Source organism: Bemisia tabaci, chromosome 6 (assembly GCF_918797505.1).
Source record: "Bemisia tabaci chromosome 6, PGI_BMITA_v3".
Lineage (NCBI taxonomy): Eukaryota > Metazoa > Arthropoda > Insecta > Hemiptera > Aleyrodidae > Bemisia > Bemisia tabaci.
The window spans coordinates 28,935,983-28,960,163 of NC_092798.1; the positions used below are offsets into that span (position 1 = coordinate 28,935,983).

General features: G+C 44.1%; 1 protein-coding gene across 1 annotated transcript in view; it reads right to left on the minus strand.

The window, feature by feature from the left end:
- The window catches only part of Kdm3 (Lysine demethylase 3), a 486,443-nt gene that overhangs the window by 170,003 nt on the left and 292,259 nt on the right, over positions 1-24,181 (minus strand). The gene's annotated exons all lie outside the window — the stretch shown is intronic.

The following is a 24,181-nucleotide window of genomic DNA, read 5'->3' on the forward strand; positions in this document are numbered from 1 at the left end:
TTCTTCCACCTTGCTTCTTTCATTATTCAGGGAAACACACATTTTCAATGGTTACACGCAACGTGAAACTCGGATAAAAACAAGGTGGAAGAAACCAAGGGTGCCTGTACCGCCCTATCGCGGTGCTCTATTTTTGCTCTATTCACGCCTTGATGGCGAAATTGTACGACCGAAACCAGCCATTCCCCACGAGTGACTCATCTAATGAAGGGGAGCACGATGGTGCAAAGAGCAAGACTGTTGTAAGTGCAGCGCAGGCAGGAACTGTAAGTCAAGCAAGTCGTGCCGTAAGTACCGACGAAGCTGATTCAAGTAGCAGCCAAGGGCCGACACTATTGTTTCGCTAGGCTGTCAGATCTCTGCATAGATCAAACAGAAGATGAACGGGTAAAAGAGCAAATGTCAGCGAGAGAGTAATGTAGACGTTAGTAGTGCCACGTCACAGAAAAGCGATATATATCGATTTTTGGGGGGATTTTTGGGACCCATGATGGAAATCAACATGATAACGTATCGATTTCATGATGATCTCTCTCCAAGTTGATACCACGTCGACGTTGACAATATATTGACATCAACGAGGTCCTTTCGGTAGCAATGTGATCTCATGACGTTACCATCATGGTAATTTCAGTAGAGTAATCGTCATGCGAAACATATACACCCGGAGTATCATCAGTCATCTTCGGTGACTTTCAAGAACATTCCGGCGAAATTATGACCTCGCAACTTGTTACGAACATCAATGCATAAACTTGATTCGATGTTTTTCTCTTCTTATCGCCCATTCAAGCATCTTCGAGTGTGCAGATATGGATGATTTCGAAGAGCCCGCAAAAAGGGGCTCTCTCTTCTGCCATGCTAAGGAAGAGAGCCGTGTAAACCTTTAAGCGTGGCCAAATTTCCCTTAGTAGAATACAGATTTTAAGGGAAATTTGTGAATACTTCTCCTCCCATTGTTCAGATGATTTGATTTGCAATCTAAGGTACAATATCCGAAAAGTAAAAGGAAAAATATCCAATAATTTGCGAAAAATTAATGTTTTTTGGCGGGAGATATGGCAACATCTGCATGTTTATACGGCGTTTTTCCTTAGCACGGCAGTCTTGCGAGCTGGCAAAGCGCGGCGGGAGCGTGAGACCCAGGACGAGGGGGCGAGGGCGGCTCGTTGCTCTTCGGGAACAATTAACTTCTAAAGTGAGTCGATAGTCAGAAGCTCGACGCACGGGGGTCGGCGGCGGGGTCCGGGGAGGGATGCGGGATGTGGGGATGTTGAGACGGGATCCGACGGGACGGGATGGGGTATGCCATTGTTTTCCACTCGAATTCTTCGCTCCTCGGGTTCCAGTTGGGCCGAAGCGCGGGTACTTGGCTACAACGGCCGCGCCTGCCGCCCTGCCCTTGAAAATCGCCGAAAAGCCCCGTTTCCGGCCGCGCCGCCGGGAGGTTCGGCAACCCGGCCTACTAACAACCTGACGATTTACACACTATCAGCTTCGAGTTGCTTGACCTTCTTTCCGGAGTCCGGACTCGTACTTCAACTCCCCCTCCCCCGCCCCCTCCAGCACCGCCGCATCGCGCCACGCCGCGCCGCCGTCATTGTTATTCAACTCCGACATCCGACTCGCGGCATTGCCAATTTGAACGGAAAAAGAGGCATTAAAATAACAGCCGACGACGAATACCATTCTTGAAGCAGATGCGTTTCTGCACGAAGAAAAAAACTTCGTGCGTGGGACCCGAAGTTTCGGTTATATGGATCTCTGAAGTTTTCGGATTGAGCATCTGAACACTTAAGGTCCAGCTGCTGAGGTTCGGATCACACATCTGAAACTTCAGTTCTTACATCTGAAGTACTTCGGATTTGAATCAACATCCGAAGTACTTCGGATGTCAGAACTGAAGTACTTCAGATGTAAGAACTGAAGTTTCAGATGTGTGATCCGAACCTCGACAGCTAGACCTAAAGTGTTCAGATGCTCAATCCGAAAACTTCAGAGATCCATATGACCTAAACTTCGGGTCCCACGCACGAGGATTTTTTCTCCGTGTGAAGGCTGAACTCTATCACCTCTGATTAGATCAAGACTCCCGATGCTAGTTTCGATGGTTCCAACCTTTTAAATGGTAAATCTTACGGTTCGAACGAAATTTTCAATTTTGGTGAGGTATTCTGAGACTAAGAGCCTTAGGCTTTCAACAGATGCTTAAAAAGACTCTCAAATTTTAGCCAGAAGTTAAAGCCGTGGTAACAGAACCGGACCTCTGTCGGACATTGGGATGGGACAAAATCGCCTGGCTGGGCATACGAAGTGGCAAACGAGAAAATACCTCCAAGAGTTAGATTTTTCAAAATTAATCGATATTACCGCAAAAATTTCAAATTCGCGCCTACTTATAAAGTAACCTTTGTTCATGAATACATGAGTATTTATGATAAAATGCCACGTTATGTCTTAAATGTACTGTGCGTCGAATGTAAAAACACGGAGTACCTCTGTTCTTTGATTCAAGAATCGCCGATGAATCGATCTCTCCTTATGGGCACAAAAAATACGCAAAGCCTCATTCGAATATAACCGTCACAAGTTCGAGCTAAGAACTGCACTTAAATCCGGTCCTCGAAAACCACAGGCATTTGTGCTATCAATTTTACCAAGTTCAGTCGAAGCATTCAGGCCTCACTGCAGGAGGAAACGCGAGGGGAGGAAATCCTGCTCCCTGCGCGGATGCGACCATCATCGTTGAACAATTTTATGGGTTAAAATCTGCCACTGGGAGATTATCGAAGCGAGACCTACTGTGTATCTCAAACGAGTTCCCACTCGAGTGCCATCTTTGGTAGTTGATGATTGGTGCTTTGTCGCGGCTGCTCGCCGAGATACTTGGGAGTTGTCACTCCAACACCGGAAACCTGATTATTTTCGCCAAACAAAGGGTACGAGCACGCAGATAATGGCAGACCTACTTTCTTCTTTTTTCATTTTCATCGCGTCCATTGTATGGTTCTAACTTTGCTCGCTAAGCTTTCTATGAACGTTACGTCTGAATTTGAACATTCTGCAATGGTAAATGCCCTCCCATTATTGAGCAGATGAAAAGCAAATATGACAAAATAAACGGATGGATGAGGAACAGTAGCATCCAAATGACCGAATGACGTGACGCTCGAGAAAAGCACTACTTGCAACCGTACCCTATCGCGAAAGCTGCGGGCAAATCCCATATTTCGCCCGCAAAACCGAGTGTATGCAACCCGGCCCACCGCAGAGTTCGAATAGTTGCATGTTAGGTTCGAACCCAACTTCGTGTATTCTTCCATTGTATTACGCTTCGCGCATTATTCAAATGCCGATTTCGTCTTTCAGAACAGTCATCTCACTTGGATAATATCGAGTTATTTTGTTTGTAATGTTTTTGCCCCTGTTAACTGAGCAGCCTAGAGGAAGTTGTGCAGGATATTCTGGGATGATTTCCAATTCCAAAGAGGGCAATGGAAAGAAAAGGAATGAATTTAAACTGAAAATCGTGTCAATTATATCATTTTTTTGATGAAGAGAAAGACTGGCTGAGACGATACTTATCCTACTTCACTTGGATACAACGAAAGCCTGAAGTAAAATATTACTGCACCATCGGAAAATGAAGTCCAATTGTTCAATTGAGAGGCTTGGAGGATAAGGCGCATAGTGCCGGTCTTGAAACAGGTTAGATATTAATAATTGTAAGTAAAACTAGTTCTATGCATAATCTGTGAAAAATTCGCTTCAAATTCCAATTTTTAAGAATCAAAAGTCAGTTTGAACTTTCTTTCCACCATAAGGATCCATGTAATATCGAAACTTCAAACAAGTATTTCTCGAAATGGCAAAAACTACAATTTTGCGCCTTGTCCTCCAAGCCCCTCAATTCTCTTCTCATACTCATGTCAAAATGCTTTCAAGATGTTTGCTAAATTGCATTTCTTTAAACTTTCTCGCTAATTTACATCACGCTGGCAGTGGCAAAATTCTACGAGGGTTGGGGCGCGAAACGGCTACGGGGACACCAAATATTTTTAACTTTTATTTTTTTTAAAATACAAAATCCGATGGGAGTAGCTTCGGCGTGTTTCCCTGTGGGATGGCAACGGGGCGTATTAAAGTGTTTACATTGGGAGCTGCTCAATCGTCACGGACTGAGGCTCGGCTCGGAGGCGCGAGGAGGTGTGGAAACGTGAAAAAGTAAGATATTCCGTTGCCAAGACCTCTCATGATTCAATTAGTTGTGTAAATATCCATCACGGGAGGGGATGCTAAATCTACCCCTAATCCTCGCTCCGCGCCGTCCTCTATGGTGCTTCACCGCGCCCGGCCCCGCTTTCCTAGGCGCTACAACCCCTTCATCCATTCACCTCGACTCGAGTGCTCCGCTTGTGCCGCGGCGGAGGCGTCATCGTCTTTTACGACGCACCATTGCCAGCTCCTTGTGGGCTTTTATTTTTAGACCAAAATTCTTCTGTTTATAGAAAAATCGAATTTCGATTGCTACAGAGTGCAACACTTCTGGAAAAAAGTGAAATTCTTTCGGTTAATACAATAAAAAGTTTCTTGGATCTAGAGCCTAGACTTTTAAAGTATTTGACAAGAAAAACACCTCTTGATTCAATCGAATTTTTGCTTGAATCAAGAGCCAAGCCTCTTTCTTTATAAAGCGGATTTCCTCTTAATGCGAGCAAAGATCCAAGGGAATCAAGAAGGTTTTTTTCTTTGACAAATTTTTGAGACTTAGGACTGCAGATCCAAGAGACTATTTTTCCAGTGATATTTAGGCGTGAATAAGTTCGCTCCATGTTAATTTTGCGAGCTAAACAGTGATCAGGAGGCAGATGAAGTCCTTGCGTAGAAGAAGGAAAATAACTCTTGCTGAAGTGACTCAAATGACTTTTCAATGGATTTAAGGGTGCTATTTGTTTGGAATATTTTGCTGATTTCTACGAGTAATCGGAAGAAAAATCAGAGAAATTTTTAGTGAGGAAGCCTACTTCGTAACCACAGAGAAAAATTTACCTTTGAATCGACTGGAATTCCTGTTAAAAATGTCGCGACAGAAATTTCTCGTTGGACCGACAGAAAATCCCCTTGTTGTTAACAGTAGTCCTATCATTTTAAAGAAACCTCGGGTCTCTTTAAAAAGAGGGTCGATTCGGAGAGAATGCTTCTTGCGGCAAATTTAATTATGACAGGAATATTTTACTTCGATGGGAAGTAAGTACACGATTTCGTTGTCTCAACACCGAATCCGCTTGGCAACAGCAAGCTGCGGAGGGGGCCGCCAAGACAGCCGTCCTTGCACCTCGTCGGAGGGAAAAGCGAAATGCAATGTAGCAGGAATGTTTCTGATTGAAGGGATGAATGGATTGAGCGACGGAGGGGATGCTACCCGCGAGATCCCGCATACCAGCGCCGTGTTCGTTCCGGTTATGAAAAGGGAAGTTCCTGCATCGCAGGGGAGCGACTTCACGCTCGCCGGTTCCCTGCCCCACTTGTGCTCATCCCGAATTTTCGCGACCTATGAAACCAACACCGCGAGTTTTCCACTGACGTCAAGAACGCGAGGTAAGTTTTGCTCAGCTTCGAAACGCTCATGGGGGCGGGAGTGTTAAATGACAAAGCCTCGCTGAGACCAAGAGCTTACCCTCCCCTTCGTCACACAGGTCTGATCCTTTCTATAAAATTACACCATGTTTTCCTAGACCTTCTCCCTGTTTTGATGTAACGAATCACATTTTTTCCTTTTTTCTTTTTTTTTACTACTTCAAATACCACACACGTGGTAATCCTGCGCTTCTACTTATAAAGCCCCGCCCCCTCCGTTCATGTTATGTACCAGCCCGAGGCAACCGTTGTTGGAGACCATCAAACTCGGGTCGCCTAGCCAGGAATCGAACCCGGAATTAAAGGACCAGCGCTACAACCATGACACCACAGAAGGCCGACAAATGGCACTGATTCTGCTGATACACTAAGGGCAATTTTCCACCAAAAAATCGTTTTGGAGTGACGTCACGGAATGCTGGACCACCTCCCTCAGCCTCGTGCATGGTTTTGTTGAATGGACACTTGAATAAACACCCCCCCCCCCAAATTGGCTCCCTGCTCAAATGTCCCTTTTCGTCTCGGGAATTTGGAAGAACGAGGCTAGGGGAAAAGTATTCTTAGATAGGTTATGAAGTCCCTTCCATTCCTTGTGAGTGCAAATTTTCTTCTTTCTTCTTTCTTCTTCTTCTTCTTTTTTATACATAGAAAAAAACGAATTAAATTTATCGCATTCCCCGCATAGACGAAAGCCCAAGACGTCATGAAAAAGTGAGAGGCAACTTTTGGGTCGGAATAATGTGTCCAGAAAAAGAAGCCATTCGAGTTACCAGTGCACAATACACGAGACCTCCAAGAGAGACAATGACCCATAAAAATTATCTTGAAAGGAGGGAACTTTTCGACCAAACGGCGAACAAAAAGAAGTTTCCTCGAAAAGTCGATTACGGAATGCTCGCTACAGCCGTCTTCATTCCCACCGATTTGATAATCTTTGCATATTTTAACCACCCTCTAAACGAAATAAAGAAAGCCTCTTTGTTAACGGTCCCGCCTCTCTTTCCTTTCATTTTCCTCGAGACCCAGTTCAGTTCATTTCGGGGCTAGAAAAGACTCCGGTTATTCTTATTACTTGCATGCAAATCCATTCGCCTGTCGAAGACGCAGAACAGGTGTTCGATCCAAGACTAAGGGAGGGAGGGGGAGGCAGGGGGAGGCAGGGGAACGGGTCCCCCACACCAACTTCCTGCAGCATGGGTCATGGGAGAACTTTACGCCGCGGGGATAGGAGAGACGGTACAGCTGTTGGCGAACGAGGATATGACTCGAAGGCGATGAGATGAATTTTGAATGAGCTCTACCTCTGCTGCCATTCACCTGGATTTTACGATCCGCGAGTCTTGTGACAGGAAAAAGTTAGAAGAAAAGCATCAGATACGGAAATATTAACTTTTTTCCTGTCTACGCATACATGCACACTGGAAAAAAAAAAAAAACACATTGGATCTAGAGTCCACACTCTTGAAAACAATGACAAGAAAAAGGACTCTTGATTCAATCAGATTTAAGCTTAACTCAAAAGGAAATCCGCTCAAATTAAGAGGCTTGGTTCTTCATTTAAGCAAAAATCCGATTGAATCAAGAGTATTTTTTCTTGTCGATGTTTTTAAGAGTCTAGACTCTAGATCCAATGTGTTTTTTTTTTTTCGAGTGCACGAAAAAGCCCGCATGAGCTTGGAAAGTTTTAACTAAGGTTAGAAGATTAAATTACAGCTATATTAATTGAACCATGGGGTTGTAGCCAGGATTGGCTATTATTATTTTCGGTCCAAAGTGAAAAGTCAATCAAAACGGAAAGCGACGCAGCAAAGCCAGCCGCGCAAAAGCGGGGAGACCTCCGCAGCTTGTACTGCCGTGTTGAGGAAGACCGCCGTAAGAGCCGTCAGGCGTTGCCAAATTTCCTTCGACAAATCACGAATTTTTAGGAAAATGTAAGGATTTTTCTCTTCCGCTTTTTCAGATGATTTCGTTCGCCGTTTGATCTAAAAAGTCTGAAAATTTCACGGAACAATATTCATAACTCTCCTCATAAATAAATACGTTCCGAGAGGAAACCCGGCAACATTCGAATGCTCATACGGCGTTTCTATTTACAATTAGCGCGGCAGTGTAAAACACCGTAGCCTAAGACGGAGGACCTCGCGGTGTATTGAGTCATTGAGCGATAAAAATCACCTTTACGACGCGACGCTTCGTCTCTGCCGTTCGGATACGAAATTTGAATGCAAATTGAATACGTGTCCCTTTACGCACCCACACATGCCCAGCGCACACACACAGCCTTGCACCAACACACGGGAAACGGGAAGCAATATAATGAGCTCGGACACTCTGCAAAATCTGCGGAGGGTTGAACGAAGAGGCCCTGAGCTACCCGCGCGGGTCACACCTCGCACCCATGCTGCCGTCCTAAGGAAGAACGCCGTATGAGCATTCGAGAGTTGCCAAATCTCCCCGAATAAAACATGTACTTTTGAAGAAAGTTGTGCATTTTTTCCCTTGAAATTTTCAGATGTTTTAGATTAAATTGAGAACAAAATTGTCTGAAAAATTGGAAGGAAAATATTCACAAGTTTACCACGAAATTCGTATTTTATCGAAGGAAATTTGGCAACGCCTGAAGGTTCATACGGCGTTTTCCCTTAGCACGGAAGCATGGTCAAGCGAACCTGTGGCTGACGCAAAACGTCTCTCAAAGTGTACTTTCGTTGAAGATTGATCGTGGTACACTCCAATTCCAACAGTGACGGTGACGGCTACGACGTGCATCCGTTATACATCTGCACTAAAATGCAAGGACAGGCAAGGGCACTAGTACCGGTGCAGGGAGAGTACGGGCAAATCGGTAAAGAGCTTAGAATTGCCGCTAATTTGGCTAAAATTACCGTCCTTTTCAGCGCATGTAACCATAATTTACGGTTCATGCAGGCGAAGCTTGAACTTAATCCAAGCTGAAGATCCTTCGATAGTGTATACCGAGGGTAAGGTTACATAAACCAAATAGTGCACGGCTGACATTCATTCTGTGTTATCTCTCTGAAAAAATGAAATAAAGGAAATGAGTTAAATGTGAGAACTCGACGCGACAACGGTGGCTGAATCCCACTCTCAAAGTCTCAACTTGTAAGTTAACGACGATTTTACATACTCGTGGGATCGGGCAGCCATTCAATTTGCCTAAAGTGCAGCGACTCCGCTTTGATTTGCATGCATAATAGCTCACCTGCCCTTTCCGCCGGGGCAAATAAATAAAAATTACGCCGATAAATTGCCTGTTGGCAGATTCAACAAGTGCCAGCATCTCGCTGCCTCGCTGAGGAAGAACGCCGTATGAGCCTTCGAGAGTTGCCAAATTTCCTTCGATAAAATGTTCATTTTTGCGGAAAGCTTTGAATATTTTTCCTTGAGATTTTCAGGAACTTCAGGTAAAATTGCGAACAAAGTTACCTGAAAAATGGAGATGTTGCATGTGCGAGGAATTTGCGATTTGACTGTTGATTCTTATGTAAAAGTTCGCGAGAAACACGATGTGGCCACTGCGTTTTCTCTGAAATTAACTCCCAAGCTCAAAAAAAGCTCTCAAGTTGAGGCCAAAATGGAGGGGATATCCCACGCTATCCTAAGAGTCCACCTCTACATCAAAACAAACTCTCCATGCAAAGATAGTGAGCAAATACATTATCAGTGATGCCGTGTTTTCAGTTTTAGAGTCCTCAAATTAAGTGGCAGCCCTGTCAATGTATTTGCTCCCTATCTCTGCATGGAGAGTTTGTCTTGATGTAGAGGTGGACTCTCAGGATAGCGTGGGATATCCCCTCCATTTTGGCCTCAACTTGAGAGCTTTTTTTGAGCTTGGGAGTTGATTTCAGAGAAAACCAATGGCACCATCGTGTTACTCGCGAACTTTCATATAAGAATCGAACAGTCAAATCGCAAATTCCTCACACATGCAACATCTCCATTTTCCGGAAAATTCGTGATTTACCGAGGGAAATTTGGCAACGCCTGAGGGTTCATACGGCGTTTTTCCTTAGGACGGGAGTCCGGCTGCGCAGGGTGGCAAAATTTCATGAAAAATAAAATCTTGAAATTTCACGTGAAATATTTCATGAAATTTCAGAAATTTATGAAAGATATTGAAAAATACAAGTTCCATTTATGTTCCGAAGGTTGTAAAAATCGTAATTTTCCTCTATTTTTGGGTGTTTGAGTGCGGGTTGCATACTTTGGCCCCTGAAAAATATGAAATATTACACAGCCTTGTGAAATTTCATGAAATATTTCACTGAAATTTCCAATCTTTCATTTCTTTCTTACGTTTCATGCCACCCTGCGACTGCGGGGCCTCGGAGGAGATTTGGCCGACTCTGTGACTACATCAAAGCAAAGGTGACTTCATAACTGGTTCCGTCCCATCCGACCCGACGAGACAACCGGGGCTCTGGAACCAGCTCAGCCTCAGCGCCTCGGTTTCAATTCCTCATAAGGAAAGGCCTTTGTGGATCGGACAGTAGGTTCTCTAATTATCGACCCGTGATATTTCGATTTAATTTATTTAAATCCGCCCTCATCCGTTAGCTTCGAGGTCGTATAGCCCGACGTCATATCCAGATGTCCGTGCGTTACCACTGAACACAACGTCATCGGTAGGATGGAAGGTTTTTTTTCTAAAGGCGGAGCTCATTCTGATTGGACGAGAATCAGGGGGCATTGACGATATACTGATTTGAGAGAGGCATAGAGTGTGTTGGAAGACTAAGCAATGGGCGAAATACCGCTCTTTAAGATGGTAGGGACGTGCCAAAATTCAGAAAATAGTAAAATTCATATCTGAGGATTGAAATTTCCGCGATGATCAACTTAAATAAATAATTTGCAGGTATCTGATGTTTAAAATGTATCCATCAATGAAGATAATAATTCAGAATGAGGTAATAGTGCAAATATTTGTTTGAACCTGACAAAAAAGCATACAAATTTGACAAAATTAACAAATGTGCTGACACGTGCAAAAATGAAATGACTGGTAGCTAGAGGTTTGAGTAAGCTTCCCGGCTAAAATCTACTTTCCCCGAAAATGTTGAAGGCAAAAAGCACAAACATGGTATTCATTCACATTCTAGGAATTTTGCCGGAAGCTTTTCCCATGATTCCCAAAAATTTCTCGTTCTCTTTCGCGGAACTTCACATTCCCGGGAAACTTTGATCCCACTAGCACTGAGTAATTCCATCAGTAAATGTCGTATTTTCTAAAACCTATTTTCCTCCAATTTCTAACGAAAGGAAAATAATAAAAATCACTACATACTCAAGTCATTAGGCTATTTCACAGAAAAACAAGAAACATTTTTGATACGTTTCTCCGTGCTGGAACAAAAAATCCAGATGAGTGATTCTGAAAAGTTTGCATGTGTTGGAAACCCAAATAGCCGAAGCTGATCGACTTGGAACAGTGGCGATTCTTGGCAATTGGCAACACTGTTATTCTTCCATTTAGATGTATGTAAAACAATCGATTCTTGATGAGGCAGCTAGCCTCGCCTAGATTCGATATTTTAAGTGGATTTAAATGGAGAAAAAACAGTGTTGCCAAATTGTAAAATCGCTACTGACTCGGGCCCACGCAGGGCTGGCGAGGATCCGTTTTCGGGATGAGCTTTCCGAAATAGGAAAACCATAGATTACGTCGACTGACCTCGATTCAAGGTCAGATATTTAGCCTTTCGATAGAAATCAGGAGCACGGGGGCACGTGCCGCCATGTTAAGAAAAAATGTCGTATGAACCTTCAGGTGTTGCCAAATTTCCTTCGATAAATCACGAATTCTCGGGAAAATTGTAAATATTTTTCTTCCAATTTTTCAGATAATTTTGCTCGCAATTTCACCCAAAATTCCTGAAAATTTCACGGAAAAATATTCCCAACTTGCCGCAAAACTAAACATTTTACCGAAGGAAATTTGGCAACTCTCGAATGTTCATACGGCGTTTTTCCTCAGCACGGCAGCGTGGCAAACAGAAACGCACCACTCGCAAATTCGCGAAGGCGCCTCATTTGCGGAGGAGGGACTTGAAATTGTCAACCATCGCGACGAGACGAATGCAGGTTCTAGACAGATAATAGCCCAGTTTAATGTCACGGATAAGACAGAAGAAAAATGATCAGCGTTGCCAAATTTCCACGCTACATGGGGGAGCTCTCACACCTGAGTAGGAAAACTCCTCGAAGATTAGGCAACAGTGGATACAGGATCGTGAGTCAAATATACGTAAAAGAGTGCCTCGCGAACCTTTATGATTCATAAAAGCTCGGATTAGTAAATTCTTACATCACTCTCCAGTCCGTGAAGGTCAGGAGAGATGTTTGTCACTTTGGAGGAGCCTCTTGAGCGCATTGTTTCCCGGGGGAATACGGAAAGCGCGAATTTCGGTGGAATGGAGAGAGAGGGGGCGTAGGCCGTACTGGGGAAGAACGCCGTATGAAAATTCGAGAGTTGCCGAATTTCCTTCGATAAAATATTCATTTTCGAGGAAAATTATGAATATTTTTCCTTGAAATTTTCAGACACTTATAAATCAAATTACGAACAAAATTATCTGGGAAATTGGCGGGAACATATTCAAAAACTTTCGTGAAAATTAGTGATTTGCCAGAGGAAATTTGGCAACACCTGGAGGTTTATACGGCATTCTTCCTTAGGGCGGCAGTGGGTGAATCCGCAATTAAAGATTATGAACGTGGCTCCGCTCAACTACCCATAAAAATTCGGGCTTGAATTTTTTGCGAGATGAAATGCCGTTACTTCGACCTGCTTCGGGACCTCCCCACGTGATCGTTTCCTCGAATCGTTATCGAATGGACTTGATCGATAAATCCCTATCATAGCCATGCTTTTTATCGATTCAGGTCATTCGATATCGATTCAACAATCAAGCCGCAGATATCGAAAAGTTCCGACTGAGTCCGTTTCCCTCATAGCTCTTGACGAGTGCATCGATTTCGTGAGATTTTTTTTTTTTTTTAAATTATTATTTTTGAAAAATACATAAGTTTGAAGATAAGAAAAAATGTTGGATTATCCTTTACCTGTATGCTTCTACATAAAGAACAATGCTTGAAGGGTTGCATAGAGAAATCATCTTTACCTGAAACAAACAAAAAAATGGGATATTTAGTTAAACACTTGTTAATTACGCCGAATTATAATGGTCATAGTGATAATTACCGTCTGTAAACAAACAATGATCAGAACTATGGGTAATGAGCTTTTCGGCGAAACAAATCACATTTCAAAAATTTAACTCGCCTTTAAAAGAGCTGACTTTCATAAGTTTACAAAGAACTTTGTTCTCGTAAATTGTGCTCTCTTTTAAGAAAGAAATAGCAAACGAAATTGAGGTCGAACATTCAGTATGACCCGAAAAAACGTTCGCAATTGGAATTATTTTTATAGCCAGTTCATTATATCACTGCGATCGGCGTTAAAATGTTTTTTTTTTTTTTTTTTTTTTTTTTTTTTTTTGGACGGCTTAAGTGATAAATGGCGGATGTTGACGTCATCTGCAGGCAAAATTACTTAACATCAAAGTATTCAATCTGAATGATGAAAAGGCTTTCGAAAGGAGGGAGGGCATGGAAAACATGCTACATGCGCGCAACAAATTAAAGCGAGGTGAAAGTAAAGGTCATTATTCGTTCAGTGATAAGGAGGCCAGATCAAAGGTTTTGCGGCTTATAGAGCTCAGTTCGCCTCCAAAGAAACTGGCTTCGTTGATCATAGGTAATGTACAAGCAAAAGCAATACCTCATTGAACTCTTCGATTTATTCTTCATTAGTTCATATAATCACTGATGCATGTTTCACAAGATGCTTCTTGCCAGGCAAAAGATCAACGGTGACTGGCTCATCGACCAAGATAACTTTGAGTCATACCACTTCTAGGGGGAGAATAGTTGAAAGTGTTGATGATTTAATTCATTTCGTTATCAGCAGAAATGCTTCACCAATGCGATATCAACATTTTGAACAAAGAATCTGTGTTGCGGACATTTGAATTACATATTCGAGAACCAATAGGATTCAAAAATGATGTCAAAGTATATTTGATGTATGTAAAAGTCGGTAATATTCATCAAGTTTTTTCCCCTTTCATTTTAAATTTTTAAAATTTTGCAAATCAATCTAGGTTCCCCTTGTTCTTATTTTATTTGATTCTTATGTATGTATTTTTAAGTAGCATACATGTGGTCTGGGTGATGTGTGAGAATGGGTTACATATGGAAAGCTAAAAAAGAAAATTAGACGTTAGCTAGTTTGTAAGTTTATTATATTTGTAAAACCAAGATAATTAACACCGTTATAGATGGTTGTATCACACTTTGGAAACTAATAATAATAAAAAAAAAATCGATATAAATTATAATGCTCAGTAGCTTCTAATAAAATTATAAAAGTGCTTGGAGGAGAGAGCACATAGTAAAATTTCGAAATATTGTTGTACGAGGTTTTCCGGGAAGAAAATTGAAAAAGACACAAATTTCTGAAAGACGTTATTAGTTGTTCAAACTTATTTATAATGATAACATTGCCGGGAATCTTCACGGTCAATAAAATCGCGGTAAAAAAACGAATCCAGGACTTCTCTAACCGAATGTACACGATCGGAGTTATCTAAAACGTCGGCCGCGTTTTGATGAATGGTGTTCCGGTGCGGGGCGGCGAGTTTCGAGAAGTCAACGATTTCTCTGCAAACCAGTCGGGTCTCATAAATTTTAACTGGATTCGATCAGCGGGCATAAAAACTTGACGGACCAGATATGATAGATGGTGACAGATAGTCGAATATGGTAGAATATTTACCAAACTAGTCGGGCTGACCGAGCGAGCGCCAGAATTTTTCGCAACGCTGCGTGGATCAGTCATTCGCCTCCTTCGAAAGCCGTTTCTGTGTAGACAAGCAGACTTTGAATACATCCATAAAAATCCATGATATTCATACGGATCCGGCAGTAACAACAGGTATTGTATAAAAAACGCCAGCGCAGAACTACTGTCAGGCATCCAGAGACAGAAAACTCGCATACGCGCAAAAATAGAAGGATGGGTGAGCGAACGGCATAACGGTGGGCGATATTTGTTTAAAGTAGAAGTTTTGCACATTGAAGTGGCTCCTACAACGCGCACTGGCGTTCTGCGACACCCAAACGCCACGTGTGCCTATCGCCCTAATTTGATCGCGTAGGTTGCCGCTGAACTTAAAACACAGTGATCATTCCAGTGCCCCGATGTGCGAGAGTAAGTGTGGCACCCATGTGTCGCGAATCGGGTTACAAGGGGTTGACTCAGGTGAGCAAGCTCCAGGCGAGGAGACGCCACCGATTGAAATTAAGTTACTGCACTCTAAAGTCGCCGGCGTTGCAGGAATGGGTTGAAGAGGATATTTCAACTCCAGCTTGCAAGTAATCCGAAGATGAACAAATGAATAAACAGGGCATGAGGAAACTTGGGCGGATATTTTTCATGAGTCAATTTTTAACCGGTTAGTGAGGGATAGCAGTGAGTTCGGTCCGAGAGAAACTCAGGAACTTTTTAAGGTCACTATTATTAGTTTAAGGGTTTATACATACAAGGTCCCAAAAGTATGGATACTTGTTAATTACTCGAAAATGGCGACAGACAATCGACGTGCGGTTTATACGAGACTCCTTCGAATAAAACAGGGACAAATTTCTCAGAAGACTAGAGGAGTCATGGACATTGGTGGTATTACACGACGGGAGTTCGCTTTCGAAATTCTCACATGCTCAAGAAGTTCTGGCCCCCCACAAAAACTTTTCCGACGTTCATGTTCCAAACCGTTGGTCAATGTTTGCCTCCGTGCTCAAAATACTTAAAAGTACTCATACTTTTGGGGCAGAGGGCGCCCAATGAGAGACTAAAGGGATGGGATTGAAGCAGAAATGTTACGGTGCTCGATGCCTAAAGGGTTGTGGTTCGACAGGGGGCAGTGGAGGTTCGGTGTCGTCGAACGCCAGGGAGTGCTTTACAGCGACATCTATATGTACGTACTCATACTTTTTGCACACCCCATATGATTCATACACCTAAAAATATGACTAGCAGAAAATAATTTTGACACAGAGGATATTGCCGAAACTTCAGTTCAGAAGGAGGATTCTCTCGGACCGAATTAGTCAATCTGAGAGATGACTCGACGCTCAATCCGAGTGAATTACAGGCGAACACCCATCCTCGATTCCTCACCCGAGGAGCAGCGAGACATTTCCGACCTTCACTCGAGCTTTCTTTCGAATCGACAACCGGTCTGATTCGATCCGATTTACATGGCCGGAGCGGGGCGGCGGTCGGTGGGTCGGCGCGGTCGTGGGTGAGCCGACGACTCGGCCGGCGTCGTGACAGTGCACCGGGGCAACCGGTTGTCCGTTCCTGCACGACCGGGTTGCCCGACCGACGCCAACGGATCCCGGCGTCCCCTGCGCGAACCCGACGTCTTCGGCGACAACGGCAACGACGGAAACGACTCGCAGCCTCGCACTCTTTCGCTCGGCGTCGGGCACGGAAACCGGTTTTAAGTCAACACCACCAGGGACGGGTCTGGTCTGGTGTGCAACGGCAACGGACAACTCGTCTCCTGTTGATCTTGTGAAAGTTGCATCTCGGCCAGCGCCTGCTCGCCGCTCTGTACCGCCGCGCTAGGGAAGAACGCCGTACGCGCCTTCAAACGTTGCCAAATTTCCTCCGATTAAAACCCGAATCTACTGGGAAAATTGTAAACATTATTTTCCAAAATTTTCAGACAACTTTGTACGCGATTTAATAAAAAATATCTGAAAATCTCAATGAAAAATATGTATGAAAGTCGTTGAAAAAACACGTTTTATAGAGGGAAATTTGGCAACCATCGAATGTTCATACGGCGTTCTTCCTCAGCACGGCAGTGTACCGAGCGATAATTAAGGTTATGGTTCCAGAATCGCCGGCACAATTAACCCGGCTACGGTTAAGTAAGGTTATGTCAGTTATGATATTGACGTCCCCTCCGGCCCTCGCACGCCCGGTCGACTCTATCCGCGCCGCCGCACAGTAGATCGAGTCAATCAGAGAGGTTGGGCATGAAATTTTTGACTAAGACTACAAATTTTGGTGTTTATTTCGTCACGTTTTAAAATTTGAGGGGTGCCTCCAGAAGAAAATTTCACGAGGAAACCAGTGGAGTCACTTTTAGAACCTCAAAGTTTTGTTTCAACGGATTTATAAGCTTTTAAAGGTTCCAGATTTTGTCCGACCCCACCTATCACTGGAAAAAAACCACATTGGATCTAGAGTCCAGACTCTTTGAAAACATTGACAAGAAAAAATACTCTTGATTCAATCGGATTTTTGCTTGAATCAAAACGAAATCCGCTTGAATTAAGAGGCTTGGTTCTTGATTTAAGCTAGATTCTGATTAAATCAAGAGTACTTTTTCTTGTCGATGTTTTTAAGAGTCTGGACTCCAAGTCCAGTGTGTTTTTTTTCCAGTGATTGACTCGACCCACTGTGCGCCGCTCCGCAGTCGGGCTCCATAGATGTAATTATGAGGTTTTCCGCTTTTCATTCAATTACCATTCACGGAACTTGAAGGCCCGGTAACGAGCTATTGATAAGCTTTCTAAAGCTCTTCTGCCCTTCCTCTTCTCTTCGGCCACTTTATTGTGCTTGGACGTACCGTACCTCTTCTTCGTACTCATCTGAACCTATACACTGCTGTTGCCTCACTGGGAATCGAGTCGGTTCTTACTTAACATGAAACGTTTGTACTTGTCCGCGAAATGAAGCGGATGTCAACGACTGACCGAATGCGCAATTACACACTTGAAGATATCAAAATGTTTGAAGGGAAAAATCTTCGCCATTTTAACATAAAGGTGTAACTACATATTGAAATGATCCCGGAAAATCATTGGATTATGTGCATGACAGGGTTCATTGTAGATTGTAGTTACGCCCTTGTGTCAGGAAGGTGACGAAATTATGGAAAAAGAATAAACTGTTCAAATTGTATACATGAATGATTGATAAGGCTGAGGATAGAAAACTTCGTTGGAAATGAGTCGTATACTTGGATTTTTAGTAGTTAAAAATGAGTAGTGCAAAAAACTAAGAACGACTCCGGACAATGGTAAACTTCATTCCGATCGAGGGAATTATGAGCCTTGGAGAGGTTTATATCGCAAGAAGGAAAAGGGCCTTCCAGTCGGCGAGGATTGAATTCACTAGTTACCCAAGTTCATTTGAGCTACGTATTTTTTTAACTTGCACTGAATGGGCCAGGTGCGAGCTAGAGACACTCATTAAATGAAATCTCAGATTTTAACAGCGTATATCGTGACGCCAGCAGCTGTGTTTACTTGTATGTCCTACTCATACATATAAGAAGAGTTGTTCCTTCCTCTGAATCCAGCCAAAACGTTTGGCATTCTGATTGCAATCGATTGTGGAAAAAAAATCAGATACCTACATTTTAAATGAAAGTTTAGTCTAGGCTGTTGCAAAGGATTATTTTACGTTTTGAAAGGTCATAAACTAACTCCGCGAAGCTGAAAACTGAAAACACTCGCTAGGAAGAGTCGCATTGAATGCATGACTTCTTTTTATCTGTCATCTCCCTTTTTTTAAGGTCGCGTGCATCTGACATTTAAAATTTTCAAGTTTGCGTTTCGATACATCACGTAACGTACAGGTGCTAACTTTCTCGTGGTCACTCCCGTTACTTCGATGAAGAATGAGACACAAGTGCAGAGAGAACATTCCGCAAGCATCGACGCATAATACTTCTTCCGCATCGAGCAGCGAAATCTTCGATTTCAGTTCCTCCGTTTTGAGGAGCTCATCTCATCTTCATATCCGAGCGCATACAACTTGGGTCGGAAAGCCAGGCACTCGAATAAAAGCCACCAACAGCCGTAAACAGCGTGAAGAAATCTCGTTCCACAAAATGAGCCATTACATAAACCGGGCGTAATCACTTCATCATTTTTTTGCCCGTTTCACAAACGGCTAATGTTTTCCTGCCTCTTATCATGGCTTTTCGCCGGATTTTAAGACTGTGACTGCGATTATGCACGCCGTAGATAACGCTTATATTGCGCATAAATAGTCATGATGAGTTCGACGTGCCCCATTTTTCCAAGGATTGAAATAAAGTACTTGCGCGACTGAACAGGCTAAGTTCATATCGATGTAGTGTGTTCCCGTTTCTAGAATTTTGGCAATGCATGGCGTAAACCTCATTGTTTGGTTTTGCAGAGTATTAAACGACTTATAACTTGAATTGTCTACGACTTGTATTCGAACATTGTCGTTATTTTCACCGTTATTTGGGGCCGAGGCTTCAAAATACATAGGCTGTCCAAAAAGTACCGAGACTGGTTTTATAACTCAAAAACCAAGATAGCTGGAGGCTTGATCTTGGTCTCATTTGAAAGATCAACTCAATATCTATCGATTGAGACCAAAAGTTTTGATTTTGGTTTCAGGGTTCCTCTGCTAGGGGAGGAGTGCCGGTGGTGCAAAAATAAGTAAAAAAAATTATACCGAAAAAAAAGTTTTCCCAGGCAAGAGAGCGGAAAATTTCCTCTTTCCCCAACTACAAATAGTAAGCGGTCAAACGCTCAATAATTGGTCGTATGGTGGTAAAATTAGCTACGGCTCTGGGTTGGGAATTGTTGAGGATTCTTGATTGGTTTTTCCAACAGTGGTTCTCAAGTGATGGTAATCTAAAACTGAAGTTACTCCTTCCGATGAAATTCATCAAGAGCCAAAAACCGCATGAATGCGTTGGTTTGTGACTTGATGAGGCCTAGCCGAGCGTTGCGGGTCCGACTTGGCGACAGAGGAACTGAGCTAACGGCTCGGTTATTGGGTCAGGCTGGACGTCCTGGTCGGGCACTCCGGATGGCCGATGCTCGAATCGGATCGTGCTTCGGCTTGGGGCGATTTCGTCGCGCCGGGCCCGCGCCCGCACCGGCCACTACCGCATCGCCCCATCATCGATGACTGACCACTCCAATGAAGCAACAGCAGCACAATAGCCGCTCCGATCATGAGTCAGCCGATCCCGGACAGCGCGCAACTGCACCACCGGTGCCACGCACCACGAAAATACGGAAAATTCCCATCCAAACAAGGAAAAAAGTTTAATATTCGGGGGCGAGACATCAAAAATGTGCCACATGAACTTGTTGGAAGATAAATATTGATATCATCTAGGCAATGATGGAGGCTTTTCACGGTGATAGCTCTATCATTTTACTGTGGACTACTTGGGCTGTTGAGAGACGTGTTGATCAATGCGTTTAGAATAGAGTACGTACATAGGAAGAGTACAGACATGCCGGTGATTTTGAGCTTTTGGGGCCAAAAAGGAGGACCAACCTATGAATTCAAACTAACCAGAGTTGGGTTTTTATTTTATTACAGTTGCTAGGACCCATCGTTTGCGTATTTGACTTACTTTTTGCATTTTACTCGTTTTTGCAGAAGAACGCTCATTTATGAACATCCGTTTGATATTGAAATCTGAAGATAGTGAAATTTTTAGTGTTACTAAGAGGTTGGCTGCCCTCTCGGGCCTAACGGCTCCATATTTGTTCGACATATCCATGCTCCGTGCTCTCCCTATACACGAGTAGGTACTCAGGTACTCTGCCCCGATCTTGTCAGCCACGAAGAAGGAATACATGACTGTTACTGCCTTTTAATTGTCTCTAAAGAAATGTTAAATCCTCGATTACCCCAAAAGTAAAGGCTTCCAACGATGACCAAGAGGATCAGAGGTACGTAGATTTCTGTTGATCTCCGGGCTTATTCCAGCCGCGTGAAATTATCCGTACAAAGGTGTTTAATGGAGTCAACTGAAAACGAACTCCGAAGATCCTCACTCTTCCGACAGACAAACGTGGAAAGCTCTCTGGGCGTCTCGGAAACGGCTCCACTTTCACTCTTTCGCACGTCGTGGCAGAAACCTCGCGGAAAAGCGTGCGGCTCGCCGCCGCCGGCGTGACATCGACATCAGATTCGTGAACCCTCCCGTTAGCGTGGCACCTCAGCGTGGTCGGACGATTCGAATCCGTAACCAATCATTCACGCCTCCGGTGCCCGACCGCGACCTCTACCCCCTTCCCCCCACAGCCGCCCCCCCCCGCCGGCGGTGCCACTCGTCTGGGCTATTTCGCCGCTCGGGCTCGGAGCTCGTCTACCTACACAACGAACGGCTCGGAGGATGAGAGATGATTTATTTCCATCGGGAGGTCGGCCACTATACAACCCGAGGGAGGGGGAGGGGGAGGGGCATGAACGTGAGCTGCAGTGAGCCGCCGTAACGTCTCCTGCAGCTTTGCCGGTGCGCTGCCGGATTGCGCCGCTGCCGAGTCGGAGTCCGTTTACGACAGCTTCGACTGCGGGCTGATTCTTGAAATTCATGGACAAAGCTATAGACAAAGAAGATAAAGGAGATACGGAGGGGTCCTATTGGTGGAAGCGGGTGGTTGCAATGGACAAAGGAGGTAGGTAACAGACTAACATGGATGAACAAAGCTATAGGCAAAGAAGATACAAGGGATATGGAGAGATCCTATTGGTGGAAGCGGGTGGTTGCAATGGACACAGGAGGTAGGAAATAGACTAAAGCTACGGAACCTTAGGCGCGTCTGGACGCGGCGTCCTGGACGCCGGCGGAAAATGCTGCTACCGAGTCGAGGGCGAGAAGACGCTCACATTTTAGAGCACGGCACCTTAGGAGCGGAATCCGTGGATTTTTTCCGCTCTGTCCGCCGTCAATTTCTCGAATTTTCGTTGATCGGACAGTATGCTCTGGGCCGCGAAAATGGCTGTACGCGCTTTTTTTTAGGAGGGTGTGGATTCGATCGACAAAAATCGACCGAAAAATAAAAACGTGAATCGATCGACACCAATCGATGGACAAATTACTAAAAAACGGGTGTCGATTCGATCGACAAAAAATGTGGATCGATAGACGAGAAATGATTGACAATTAAAAGGAAAACCGGTATCTAGTCAATCGACATGAATCGATCGAAAAACCAAAACGTGAACCAATCGACGTAATTCGATCGATTCACAACTTGGTCGATCGATTCACGGGTTTGTCGATCAACTCACAGGTTTGTCGATCGACTCATAGGTTTGTCGATCGATTCGCAGGTTTGTCGATCGACTCATAGGTTTGTCGATCGATTCACAGGTTTGTCGATAGACTCACAGGTTTGTCGATCTATCCACGGCTTTTGTCGATTGATTCACGGGTGGGTCGGTCGATCCACGGCTCTTGTCGATCGATTCACGGAATTTTCGATCGATTCGCGGCTTTTGTCGATCAATTCACGGCCTTTGTGATCGATTCGTGGGTTTGTCGAACTAAACACATTCAAAAATCGGTAGGAAAGGCAGCGGACTGAGCGGAATTTCTCGGCGTCTTCGCTCCGATCTGTTCGCGACAGATCGGAGCGTCCTCGATCGGCGTTTTCCGCAGCGTCTCTTCGCCGCTAAGGTGCCGTCCCCGCGCAAAAATCATTAGACAGATTTATCGGCGTCTGGACGCCGCGTCCAGACGCGCCTAAGGTTCCGTACCTTAACATGGATGGACAAAGCTATAGGCAAAGAAGATAAAAGGTATATGGAGGTATCCTATTGGTGGAAGCGGGTGGTTGCGATGGATAAAGGAGGTGGGTAATATAGACTAACTAACGGCAACCCACGAGAGACCCTAGAGTTAGTCCATTATTTTCCTCCTTAGTCTACGGGAACCACTCATTTCAACCGCTAGGATCGCTTCATACTACCTATGTCTTCTGTGTCTATTGCTTTGTCTATCAATTTCAACCATCAGCCTGCTGGAGTACCTATAAGGGAGAGTACGGACATGTAGGTAATGTTGAGGTTAGGTCACTGAGCTTTTAGGATTCATACACGGCGAAAAAAACTTCGTGCATGGGACCCGAAGTTGAGGTCATGTGGATCCCCGAGGTTTTCTGATCACGCATCCGAAAACTTGAGGTCGAGCTGCCGAAGTTCGGGTCACACATCGAGGCACTACGTACCGGAGTACTTCAGATGTGTGACCCGAACTTCGGCAGCTCGACCTCAAGTTTTTAGATACGTGATCCGAAAACTTCAGAGATCCGTATGACCTCAACTTCGGGTCCCACGCACGAAGTTTTTTTCTCTGTGAAGATTGACAGTGACATTTATTGTGTCAAAAGGTTGGCTCCTCTTTTCGGCCCAAGGAGCTTCCATTTGGACAAGTCGGCAGTACTCTTTCTGCATGGGTACTCCAGTTTGGCATGCATGAAATTACTATTTCCGGCTGGCACCGAATTAAAAGTAGAAGACCGACACAATGAAACACTGGAAAGTCTGGCTTGCTCACGTCTTGCAGGCTGTAACGAGCATGAAACCGATATGAAAACGCTGCGGCGGCAATTTCGAGGCTGCCCACGCATGCACATGCGCCGCTAGCTCGTACTACGTGAAGAGAGTGCGATATGAGTGCGGATGACAGATGCCCGAAAACACGACGCCCACCCGGGAAACGCACAGTTACGTATTGAGAGATGGAAACGCTCCTGTGTTTATTGCGCGAGTGAGCGGGTTCGTACACAGCGCGCCACGTCAATCCCAACACCCACGAGCACTGCGCTACGCCGATGATGCGATGCGCGAATGGCTCATCGCAACGCAGCTGATCACGCACGCAACGCTACATCAGCAACAACATCCTCACGAGCATCAAGGATTTTTACTTTCTCGCTCCCCTAGAGTAGAGAGGAAGTATTTTTGTCATCCTCCAAGAAAAAAAAAAGTTGAAATTTCATCATTTCTAGACGTTTTAAGGCCCCAGGAGTCAAAATAACCATACTTGAAAAAATGTGTGTCCGTCCGTCCGACGTCCCCCAAATCTGTGTACAGCGATATCTCAGAGTCTATCGGTAGATTTTTTTTCATTATCTGAATCGGGGGTGAAATGTCCCTTGAGTACATTTGCGAGGCTGAAAATTACTGGTTCTTCCCTCATCATACGACTTTGAAAATCCCTACACTAGAATCGCATAATTTCATGATGACCCTGACTCACAACGACCCAATACGAAAAAGTCTTTTCCGTAAGGCGAAAGAGACTCATCACCCATGGTTTGATACAAATAGGCAGAGAATACTACGTTCCCCGGACGAAGGAACGTAACTGTATTCCAAGGTTGCAAAATTGACTAAAACAATTCGATTTTTTACAAGACTACATTTGTGCAATTTTGTCCAAAATTTTTCTGATTACTGCACTAGATCAGAAGTAAATCAGTGAAATTTTCAGTCGGAAATGCTGGAATCTTCAGTTAAAAATGCAATTTGCACCGGAAATTTGGAAACATTGAAATGTAGTTACGTTCTTTCCTGGAAGAAACGACGAATACACGAATAATATTATGTTCGAGAAGTGAAAAGTGAGGGAGAGAAAAAACTTCTGCA